Consider the following 12,773-nt stretch of genomic DNA (forward strand, 5'->3'; position numbering starts at 1 on the left):
AGTAGCTCGTCAGAGAGAACCGTATGTTAGAAAAACACTTTCTCTCTTCCCATTAGTTCCTTTTACTGTTCAAGGCAATTTCGAAGAAATCTTGAGTTCTAGGAGTCGGAATCAAGCGAGGATCGAGGCATAGCGATCCTAGGAAATATTAGAAGCTTCTTGACTTAAGGATTTAACGGAAAACAACCCAATAAAAGATAATCTAAGTTTTAAGTTTTGAGTTTTTAGAGTTTCTAAGCTTAGAATTGGATTTTGTGAATCGATGAGTTTTTGATTCGTTTGAGCCTCGGGATTTGATGGTTTTGGATCATTGGGATGTTTGGGAACTTCGATTTTTGGATTTGGAGATGTTAAGGTAAGTTTTTGGAAGGTTTTAAATGAGAGAAAATGAGTTTAAGGCAGGTCCTCGGGTGGGGGACGCGACTCAAGGTGCTAGGGCCGCGACTCAGGCATGGTTTTGAGGCCATTTGAGTGTTTTGACCTCGAGAACTTAGTTTCAGGCCTCGGGATCGTTCCTACTACCCGGATTAGTGGGATTCGATGTCCCGGAGCCTAGATCTTGATTCAGGAACCTTTGTTATCCATTTTATAGATGGTGTCCCATATTTGGTTATGACTAGGTGATTGCTAAGGAACTTAAATGTAATGCCCCAAATTTCCTAATAAGGTTTAGGACCTTGATTAGGAGGCCGGGAGGGCCATAATTGATTTATTGTGTTATTAAATGATTATATGCATGTTTAGGTGTATTAAATATGCATGTGAATCCATTTCTGAGTAATTGGGTGATTTTCATATTTTGGCCATTTTGGGCATATTTGACACATATGTGATATGTGCGCGGTGCTTTATTATTATTTGGTTATGCTAGGGTTACTCAGCACAAGACGATCCTAGGAGGTAAGCTAGTGGGAAAGTCACAACGGGATTTATTCTTGACTCGGAGTGAGTCAAGGGGTATTTAGAGCATTACCGGGTTATTGGGTAATGGGAATGAATATTTGGTGATAAATTGGGAGTTAGTAAGATCAGGGGGAAATTTAAGAGGTTTTGACTATTTTGTCCCTGGGGGTGTTTTCGGGACCCCGAGTGTTAGGATTTGGTTGAGACTACTTAAGCTTGAAGTAACCTTTTAAAATAATAAAAAGAACGTTCTGTACGTTCTCTCTCCCTCTAAGTTTCCTTTTCATCTCCCGATCGTATTTTCAAAGGTAACTTGAGTTCTAGGACTCGGATTCAAGCGAGGATCGAGGCATAGTGATCCTAGGAAAGATTAGAAGCGTATTAGCCGGAGGATTTAGTTGGAAACAACTCAATTGGAGGTAATACAAGTTTTAAGTTTTAAGTTCTTAAAAGTTTTTAAGCTTGAATTGGACTTTGTGTTTTGATGAGTTTTTGGGTGATTTGAGACTTGGGTTTTGTTGGTTTTGGACCATGGGGATGTTTGAGAACTTTGATTTTTTAGTTTGGAGATGTTTGGTTATGTTTTTGGGAGGTTTTAAAAGGTTGAAAACGGGGAAAAATGGCTGGTTCGAGGTAGGGTCGCGACCCTGTTTTGCCTAAGGGCCGCGACGCTTGTCGGGAGGGCCACGGCGCTTGGTGATGTTTATGGCCAAATTGATGTTTTGAGAATGGGAACTTAACTCTAAGGGCCTGAGATCGATCCTACTACCTAGTTGAGTGGGATTTGTTGTCCCGGAGGGTTGGGTTGGGTTTGGAAGTATTTATTTACCCATTTTGATGAGGTTTTATATCATGGTTGTGACTAGGTTATCACTAGGGGCTTGGAATCAGGGTCGTGCTTGTGGCTCATTTATTGGTAACCTGTGCTTGGACCAAAGGTAAGAAAACTGCACCATGTGTATATGTGACATGCATGGTTATTATTGATGCATGTTGGATTATTAAAGGTGGCATGCATGATTATTGTTGAGGCATGTCAAGTGGTTAAATATGATGTATATGATGCACGAGAAACATGTGATTAGGACATGCTTTGTATACTGAGTATGATATTGTTCAGAGCTTGAGCTTCTGTGTTTATGCATGATCCTAATTGTGCTAGTAATTATTGAGTAAGCATGCTGAATGCCCTTTATTTGGATATTTGACATATGATACATGTTGGTGGCATGGCTTACTTGTGTATGGCACTGACTTATTAGTCAGAATCGGCAATGGTGTTAGATCCATCTGTGAAGCTGTGATTTACTAGTCAAGTTCACAATGGGTTGAACATTGGTCGTGTTTTACTGACCTAAGAGTCAGAAATGGCATAGCGTCATGAACGCCGAACCAAATGAAGATTAGATTTAATCGATATCAGCATTGAATGACTCATATGGGGTATTAATGCTGGACCGACCTGAAGGTCGATGAAAATTATAAGCGCTTGCCTAGTCTAAGACTAGTTACTAGAGCCAGGGCCTAAGGCCTAGGTGACTACTTGTCACATGGCTAGGAGGGTATGGGGCCTCCGAGATGGACTTATTAGTCATCTAATCTAGATGGACTTATCAGTCATCTAATCGAGATCGACTTATCAGTCATCTAATGGAGATGGATTTATCAGTCATCTGACCGAGATGGACTTATCAGTCATCTGATCGGGATAGACTTATTAGTCATCTGACCGAGATGGACTTATCAGTCATCTATCTTTTATCCAGGGCTATCAGCCCGATATGGTTACCGGAACCACCAATGTTAAACCACTTATCTGATTGAGACTGACTTGATAGTCGTCCATTCAGGAGGGCAAGATTCTTTATCCTGGATACCCATTGCTGCGTGGTTTTTCTTTCCTACTTGGCTAGGGCTATATTTGCTAGGCGTGTGCCTTATGATTTGATGGCATGTTATTACTGTTCTTGAGCATATTGAGTTTTCTTGCTGGGCTTCGACTCACGGGTGCTATGTGGTGCAGGTAAAGGCAAAAGAAAGTTGGACCATCCTTGAGTTGGAGAGCTTAGGTGGCGATGTGTACATATGCAGCTGCTCGACCACCACGGCCGAGGTTTGAAGGAGAACTAGGGTTTAACCCTGTTTTGCCGCTTAGATCGGCCTGTTGTAAATATTCTCTTGTAATAGACCTTTAAATTATATTTTTAGGATCCCAATGTATATAATAGACGTTCTAATGAAACGTTATATCTTAACCAAAAATTTTAATCCCTAACCGCTAATCATACTTAGTTACACGATTTTGGCCAAATGACTCGATTAGCAAGTTTAGCACTGTTTACAAGGCACACCGTAACGGTCCCTGGAGTTAGGGCGTTACAACTTGGTATCAGAGCGAGCCAAGGTTTATGGTTCCTGAAGACAAGCTGGGCATGTACACTCGTCACTGAAGATAGCTTCACTCAGGGAATGGTAACTATTTCTGTAGTTATGTGCTTAACTACTTAAATAGAATGTAAATGCTTTACTGCATATTGAATTAGGGAGCATGAGATTCTGATAGAGCTTGGCTCTTGACTATATGATTAGATTCTCCATGAATATATATATGGATATGATTATATGCTCTATGAATATATATATGGATGTGATTATATAATTTCCTGCTCCATGAATATATAACTGTAATATTTGCATGCTGGAGTCGGAGGCATGGTGTGAATGTTGGAAGAGCAGAGATTATGATTGACGTATGAATGCCATGGGCATGTTTTTAGCACTGCAAGTGGTTAATGAATGTGGTGTGGTAAGATTTATCCCGTGGGGGAAAGCTCTTGATATGCTTATCATATTTAATGGGTCAAGTTATTGTAACGACCCAAATTCGCTAATAAGGCTTAAGGGCCTTGATTAGTGTGCCAGGAGGGCAGGTTGGGATTTATGTGTGATTTTATGAATTAAATGCATGGTTATGATTTAAAGCATGTTATTTGACTATTTGTTTATCTGAGATGCATGACTATGTATACTAGTATGCATGTAGGCCCGGATCGTGTTAGAAGGGCGTAAATGTAATTTTGGCCATGATTGGCATAACGGTATTGATATGTGATAATTGTATTCTGTGAATTGTACCACGTGGGTGTGGTTGTATTATTGTGATGCACGTGCCGAGACGGTCCTAGAGAGCTAGTTAACTCAAGAGTTGCAACGGGATTTCTGTACCCGGCTCGGGAGGAGCCTAGGGGTACCTCGGGAATTTTATGGTTAAGTTGAGATTTAGCGGGTAATGGTTATTGGAGATTTAGTAACCTGGGTAACCATTAGTTACTGCTGAGAGTAACAACTTTTAGAGAGAAAATGGTAGAAATGAAATAGAAATGAAAGGACTTAAGTGCCCTTGAGGTTTAAGTAGGAAAAGATAGGTAAGGAAGGGTAAAGTGGTCATTTGGCAAGGTTAATAGACAAATTTGGGCTGTGCATATGGGGTGTACGGTTTGGGGCTTATTTATGTTTAGTCTTGATAGAGTTTGAAGAGATGAGAAATGAGAGGGAAAAGCTAGGGCATGAGGAAGAAGAAGAAGAAGAAGAGAAGGAGAAGTGGGAGTCTAGGATGGGGTCAAGCAAGCCTTGTGTGGATTCTCCATTGGAGGTAAGAGCTTTATACATACCTAAGTTTTGATTTCTGTTTTGAATTGTAAAATCTAGAGCTTGAGTTAGTTGTTTGAGTTTTGGGATGAGTTGCTGAAAATAGGAATCAATGGGTGTGAATCTTGGGTGTATTGATGTTTTGAGCTTGAATCTTGAGTTATGGGTTGTTATATAGTCTATTTGATGTTTGAAATTGATTTTGGGGTTTGGGTATTGGTTTAGTATGAATTGGGAAGGTTTTAGCTCGGAGAAAACGCAGGAGAAAACCCAGAATTCTGGGTCTGCGAAGGCGTGCCGCGACACAGCTTTTTCGTGCCGCGGCGAGGAGCCCCTGTCTGATGGGTGCCGCGGCACAACTTTCTTGTGCCGCGGCACAAGGCCATTTTCAGGGCATCATTTTTAGGCAATTTTAGGCCTTTGCTCCGGGGGTTCGGGGGATGACTCCGGGGTGTTGTTTTAAGGTTTTAGAAGTCCCGAGAGTGCGGGATTGGTCCCGGGAAGTGGTTTTGGGTTGTTTAGTATTGAGGGATGTTTCTTGTGTGTTGTGACTAGGTTGTTGGTGGGGCTCGTGCTTGAGGACCGTGCTCGTGGCTTAAGTGCATCAGGAGGCTCGGTGTGCAGGTAAGAAAACTATAACACCCGAGGTTAGGGCATGGCCCCAGATTGTATTACGTGCAAATGTTTAAACCTTAAATGAATCATGATGTGAGTGAATGATTATTTTGAATGTACTATATGTGTGATTATGATGAAATGAGCGGCAAGGGCCGAGTACGGCGTAAGCCGGGGCGGCCGTGGGCCGGGTACGGCGTAAGCCGGGGCGGCCGTGGGCCGAAAGTAACACCTAGCACATGGGATGCTATATTCAGGGTGGGACCCAAGGGATACATGAGTTATCCTCGCGGTGAGAACCGATACCCCAGGCTTCGGTAAGGCTCTGGGGCGGCATGGCCGTGTTTGCTTAGTCTAATGATTGACTTGTTTAATTGTGGATTATCTGTTATGATAAACTGTATACGTTGCATATGTTATGTTCTGCATGAGTTTTCTTGCTGGGCTTCGGCTCACGGGTGCTCTGTGTTGCAGGTAAGGGCAATGATTGAGTCAACCAACCATGAGTACGGAGAGCGTGAAGCGATGCGTACATGTTTGGCCTGCCCGACTGCTTTGGTTGGGGATTTATTTGAAAATGGCTGTAATAATCTATGATTTTTATGATTTATCAACTGTGAACTCATTTTTAAGATGTAAATAGTTTTCAAACCTTATTTTGGGATCCCAATGTTTAATATTATGAGTTTTATTGAAACAACGCATTTTTCTAATATTACAGCCTTAACTTTTAATTAGTCACACTTTCGTTTCAAAACCTCGGTTAGCGAGATCTTTGCACACTGATTTGTCTTAAAACTCACTAAGTAACGGCTCTAAGGAAGTAGGGCGTTACAACTTGGTATCAGAGCGAGCCAAGGTTTATTGGTTCTGGAGATCGACCGAACATGTACGCTCGCTGTCAGTGACAAGCTCGACTCAGGGTTGGTTGGTATGAGTGATGGACATGTCTAAATATATGTTTGAATGCCTGTTTGCCTGCTTATTTATATGGAGCATGAGGAATGAAATGACATATGCATGAGATACTGATAGGGCCTGGCCCTTGACTATTGCATGTTGGGATTGATGCATGCTGAATAATACTATTATGTATGTGGATGAATATTGGCATAATGGTTCGCATATTGAGTGTATGTGGTTAATTTTCTGGATTTAATTCATTAGTTATATTTGTATATTGGCTTGTTTGAAGCATGATAAGTATGGATTTACTTAGTAATGATTGAATCTGGTAGCTAAACGTATATCATTGTGGATTTGACCTAGTATATGCTTGTGTGTGCATTATACCTGTGGATATTTGGATTTAGTTGTGAGTTGGTTCAGAGTATGAACCTCTGAGTTCAGGAGTTTGGTCGGTTTTGACGGATGAACTTGAGTTGTTGGTTCCTAGAAGGGTTTTGTGGACGTGATATTGTGTTGAAAGGGGGGTTTTAGATATAAGTTGGAATTGAGATCTCCAGTTACCCCTGAAAGTAGCAGCAGAGGATCACTAGTGTGTGAGCTAGCTGTGGAGTTTGTTAGTTGAGATGGGATAGAAGAACAGTGGATTCCTTTGGGGAAACTAGCTGATTCCGATGTGTTAACAGTAAGGTTACCAGTGTTGGTTTACTGTGAGGTATGGACAGATAAAGGTATTACATGAGAGGTTTAAGGGGTGTTATCCTCGGGTTTTGAGGAGAGCTCGAGTTGGCAAGGGATTTATCAATAGACGAGCAGAGTTAATTCCACCCTTGGTTAAGGGGATGAGGGATCCTGATTAGAGGGTCGTGTTAATGTTGAGGCAGAGAGGTACCCGGATTTGGTACTCGGGCTGAGGTACTGGCTTAATGGGTTTGGAAGGACCTATATGATGAAAGGTTAGAAGAGATTTTAAAGACATGATTTGCACCATGGAGATTGGTGGGCTTATAAGTTTGGCTTGGACTGTTGGGGGTAACAACAGTGTAAATCAATGGGTTTGGTGATCTGGGTAATTCATTTCGGAAAGTTATACTGATGGATGTATCCGGAATTGATGACGACCCATTTAAGGATTTAAGATCGGGAATAGTCTAAGGTATTTGGGCTGCTCTGAGGTATGAGTTTATCGTCTGCATGTGGATGGCGGAGAGGGCCATGTTGTTCGAGGAACTGATGGTTGATGTTTAGAGCATGAGTGATAGAGCCGCAAGGGCGGTGCTTCCTTTGATGGAATTAGTAAGGATAGATTTGTGATAATCAAGTTAAAGGGACCCCGGATAGTTCTATGGCTTCTAGTTTGCCAGAAAGGGGGAAAAGTCTGATTGATAAGATGGTACTTGTGGTGATAGAACGCAGTGAGGTCGGATTCTCACTTTTGAGGGGAAAGGACCCCAGACAGTGCTTGGGCACCTAATTTGAGCTTTGAAAGAAGTTTGGTTACTAAGGTGGTTGTCAAGATGGCGATAGGAACCAGGGAGGTTATTGGTATACATGAGGAAGAGGATGCCACCTGAGAGGAGGCCAGGTGAGGGCATGACTTCTACGTAGAATGACTCGAGATGTTAGGATGGATTTCCCATGGTGCGGGAAACGGAGAACTGGAATGCATCGATACATTCGAGGTTCGAGGCTGAGTCCTCAAGGATGAGCATTTAACTGACGAGCTTATGCTTTGGTCATGTAGCGAACTGGAAGGATTCGGTGTTTCGAATGCTCCGAGAGGGTGATGGACATAGAGAGGGTGCCTCTATGGTGCCATTCGAGAGGCTGAGGACAGTGATACTTATTGAGAAGGAATTAGAAACTCTGGCAGATGGATTGTTGAGGATGTCATCTGGAGTACGTAAAGGAGACAGAGCTGATCAGTGGAAAAATTACGTGAGTATGTAAAGAAAGATTTAGGGGATACTTCAAGGTCAGACTACAGATAAGGATCGGTATAAGGAATGTTGTAAAAGACGGTTTTGGCCGACAGAAAGTCTATTGAAGCAATCGAAGGAATCTGAGCCTGGTATAGCCAGTGTGCTATACTGCGGGGATTGTTGGCATCGTCGGGTTAGAACAAAAGTTTAATGTTGGATACAAGATGGGACGATGTCTCCAAGAGTTGATCTAGGACCTGGATTTTACCAGTTGGAAACCAAGGATAAAGACTTTTCGTGAATTGATTAGGTGGCACCGGGTAGGGTGTGAGGAATTGGTAACAAGGATTCTGGAACTGTTCAAGCTGCAGCAGCACAGGTAAATTCTTTAGGCGGAGAATGCGTGAACGGTATGGACAAGTCCCCTTCAAGCTTACGAGCAGTGCATGTGGATTACTCCCAGACGGAAATGGTGAGCAACTGATTATTAGGCTGAAGACGTTAGTACCCAGAAGGCGGTGTCTCAGGTAAGGTTCTACGGAGTGTTAGTTTGGGAGTCGTCAAGAGTATTCAGAATAGAGCTACAAGAAGAAAGGACAGGTATGAGGAGATTTGATCTGAAGCCGCAAGGAAGCTAATGAAGAACATCCAAAGAATTGAAGGCATAACAAGACTGGTAAGCGCGTCATCTACTGCATAAGCACCTCCGAAGATTACTACATCAGAGATGAGAAGAACAGTAAAGTTTGAGGTTAGATGGACTGAGTGGTGTCAAATCAGAAAGAAATTCAGAAGACAAGGTAAGATTTGATTGGTTACGGACGATGATGGAATTTGCGTGTGTTTTGGTTAAGTAAAGAGTGATTTCATAAAGGACCTGATCTATGGTAAGGTTATGAAAATGTGGGAGTGCATCACGGGTTGGGCACGCCCAGGATTAAATTGATGCGAGGATGGATTAAACCTTGCGGGAGGCGACATAATGGATCATGGTTGATGCACTTGGAACATTAAGTCGACCGTTGTGTATGGCATAAGGAACTTAAGTCTTGAGTATTAGTAAGAAAGGTTATCATTGAGACTCAGTGCGGTGAAAAGTAACAGACGGATGATCAGTATTTGAAATCCTTGATTGAAAGAAGGGCGATGTAATTGGAGGCGGAACTCCTAGCTGTGAGGCATGTATAAGTCAAAGGATAACGCCATAAATTGTAATAGAATAGACAAGGCAACGACTGAGATTGGCATAATGTTAGTAGGCAATGGTTAGCTGGTGGGTGTCACTGAGCTATGGAATTCAAAGTGTTGGCTTGAGTTGAAACAGGGAAGGACCCTGTCATGGTGGTACAAGTAGGATACCAGGATCGAGTGAAGGATCCAGATAGGATTTGGTTTTGAATGAGGGTTCTGTATGGACATCATTCAACCTCCTAGGGTACGTCGTACCGGGAGGGTCGAGCGGGTGACAGAATCTTGTGTTTTCCTTTGGACCCTGAGGGGTTAGGTGATGTGGTAGTGTATCACGGGAATAGACCACTTTGGACCTTGAGTAAAGTGATTGGACATGAAAATTTTTAACTCGGTGGTTTGAGTTGATGTAGTTGGTTCAGGGGAACTGGTAGCAGGGTAAAACGTCGATGATACGGGATTGAGACCCAAGAGTATTTTAAATTGTTGGAATGGATTTAGAGGACAAAAAGAACAGAGTGGGAACCTGGAATTATCAGTTGATTGCAAGTGATTGGCAGTCTGAAAGTTATCAAATGTCTTATCGAGTTAAGCGCTGAGTAGGCGAATACTTGACGTATTAAGGGAAGTGTAATCCCTGATGGATTAGTCGTGGTGGCAATTTCTGGTGTCTTGATTAATGTAACGCGACATAGGGCTTGGTAAGAGGTGAAGGATAGTGAATGCTACAGTTTGGCTTTAGTTCAGAGTGAAAGCCAAAGAAGTCGTTGAAACTTCTTAAGGCAGGAGTGTCTGCCTATTTTGAAAGATTAAAGAGCTGGTAAATTGCTAATTTATGAGGAAATAAAGTTCCGGAAGGAAAGAGCTGCGTCTCTACGTAATAACAAACGAGGATCTGTAAGGTGTTCAGAGGACGAAGGGAGAGTTCTGACTCTTAATTCAGCCTAAAATTCTGAAGTTGTATTAAGTGTTAGGCCAGCGGGGCCTACAAGCTGATCCCACCTAGTAGAGGTGATGACGTTTGAGAATCTCTGGAATCAGGAATAAGACAATGAATTGGTCATTGTAACCTAGGCAGACCCTGGGCTTCGGCAGGGTTGCGGTGTAGCGAAAGGCTATCGAGAGTATGGCCGTGAGACAAGATCTTGTGAGGCAAGATTGTTACTCCTGTAAGACTGTTGTTGAAAAGTAAAGTAAAGGCGGTGGACCTTGGAAGTTATGGCCAAGAGCTGCGGGTTTATTGACTGATATGTTGGATAAATTTCGAGGACGAAATTTTTATGAGGAGGGGATAGTTGTAACGACCCAAATTCGCTAATAAGGCTTAAGGGCCTTGATTAGTGTGCCAGGAGGGCAGGTTGGGATTTATGTGTGATTTTATGAATTAAATGCATGGTTATGATTTAAAGCATGTTATTTGACTATTTGTTTATCTGAGATGCATGACTATGTATACTAGTATGCATGTAGGCCCGGATCGTGTTAGAAGGGCGTAAATGTAATTTTGGCCATGATTGGCATAACGGTATTGATATGTGATAATTGTATTCTGTGAATTGTACCACGTGGGTGTGGTTGTATTATTGTGATGCACGTGCCGAGACGGTCCTAGAGAGCTAGTTAACTCAAGAGTTGCAACGGGATTTCTGTACCCGGCTCGGGAGGAGCCTAGGGGTACCTCGGGAATTTTATGGTTAAGTTGAGATTTAGCGGGTAATGGTTATTGGAGATTTAGTAACCTGGGTAACCATTAGTTACTGCTGAGAGTAACAACTTTTAGAGAGAAAATGGTAGAAATGAAAGGACTTAAGTGCCCTTGAGGTTTAAGTAGGAAAAGATAGGTAAGGAAGGGTAAAGTGGTCATTTGGCAAGGTTAATAGACAAATTTGGGCTGTGCATATGGGGTGTACGGTTTGGGGCTTATTTATGTTTAGTCTTGATAGAGTTTGAAGAGATGAGAAATGAGAGGGAAAAGCTAGGGCATGAGGAAGAAGAAGAAGAAGAAGAGAAGGAGAAGTGGGAGTCTAGGATGGGGTCAAGCAAGCCTTGTGTGGATTCTCCATTGGAGGTAAGAGCTTTATACATACCTAAGTTTTGATTTCTGTTTTGAATTGTAAAATCTAGAGCTTGAGTTAGTTGTTTGAGTTTTGGGATGAGTTGCTGAAAATAGGAATCAATGGGTGTGAATCTTGGGTGTATTGATGTTTTGAGCTTGAATCTTGAGTTATGGGTTGTTATATAGTCTATTTGATGTTTGAAATTGATTTTGGGGTTTGGGTATTGGTTTAGTATGAATTGGGAAGGTTTTAGCTCGGAGAAAACGCAGGAGAAAACCCAGAATTCTGGGTCTGCGAAGGCGTGCCGCGACACAGCTTTTTCGTGCCGCGGCGAGGAGCCCCTGTCTGATGGGTGCCGCGGCACAACTTTCTTGTGCCGCGGCACAAGGCCATTTTCAGGGCATCATTTTTAGGCAATTTTAGGCCTTTGCTCCGGGGGTTCGGGGGATGACTCCGGGGTGTTGTTTTAAGGTTTTAGAAGTCCCGAGAGTGCGGGATTGGTCCCGGGAAGTGGTTTTGGGTTGTTTAGTATTGAGGGATGTTTCTTGTGTGTTGTGACTAGGTTGTTGGTGGGGCTCGTGCTTGAGGACCGTGCTCGTGGCTTAAGTGCATCAGGAGGCTCGGTGTGCAGGTAAGAAAACTATAACACCCGAGGTTAGGGCATGGCCCCAGATTGTATTACGTGCAAATGTTTAAACCTTAAATGAATCATGATGTGAGTGAATGATTATTTTGAATGTACTATATGTGTGATTATGATGAAATGAGCGGCAAGGGCCGAGTACGGCGTAAGCCGGGGCGGCCGTGGGCCGGGTACGGCGTAAGCCGGGGCGGCCGTGGGCCGAAAGTAACACCTAGCACATGGGATGCTATATTCAGGGTGGGACCCAAGGGATACATGAGTTATCCTCGCGGTGAGAACCGATACCCCAGGCTTCGGTAAGGCTCTGGGGCGGCATGGCCGTGTTTGCTTAGTCTAATGATTGACTTGTTTAATTGTGGATTATCTGTTATGATAAACTGTATACGTTGCATATGTTATGTTCTGCATGAGTTTTCTTGCTGGGCTTCGGCTCACGGGTGCTCTGTGTTGCAGGTAAGGGCAATGATTGAGTCAACCAACCATGAGTACGGAGAGCGTGAAGCGATGCGTACATGTTTGGCCTGCCCGACTGCTTTGGTTGGGGATTTATTTGAAAATGGCTGTAATAATCTATGATTTTTATGATTTATCAACTGTGAACTCATTTTTAAGATGTAAATAGTTTTCAAACCTTATTTTGGGATCCCAATGTTTAATATTATGAGTTTTATTGAAACAACGCATTTTTCTAATATTACAGCCTTAACTTTTAATTAGTCACACTTTCGTTTCAAAACCTCGGTTAGCGAGATCTTTGCACACTGATTTGTCTTAAAACTCACTAAGTAACGGCTCTAAGGAAGTAGGGCGTTACAGTTATTGACTGCAGATTCAATTAGCAAGCATATATTCAAGGCAGATAATGAGACCTGGTGGTGGTTATACAGAGGC

This window comes from Humulus lupulus, chromosome 1 (assembly GCF_963169125.1).
Source record: "Humulus lupulus chromosome 1, drHumLupu1.1, whole genome shotgun sequence".
In the NCBI taxonomy this organism is placed as follows: Eukaryota; Viridiplantae; Streptophyta; class Magnoliopsida; order Rosales; family Cannabaceae; genus Humulus; species Humulus lupulus.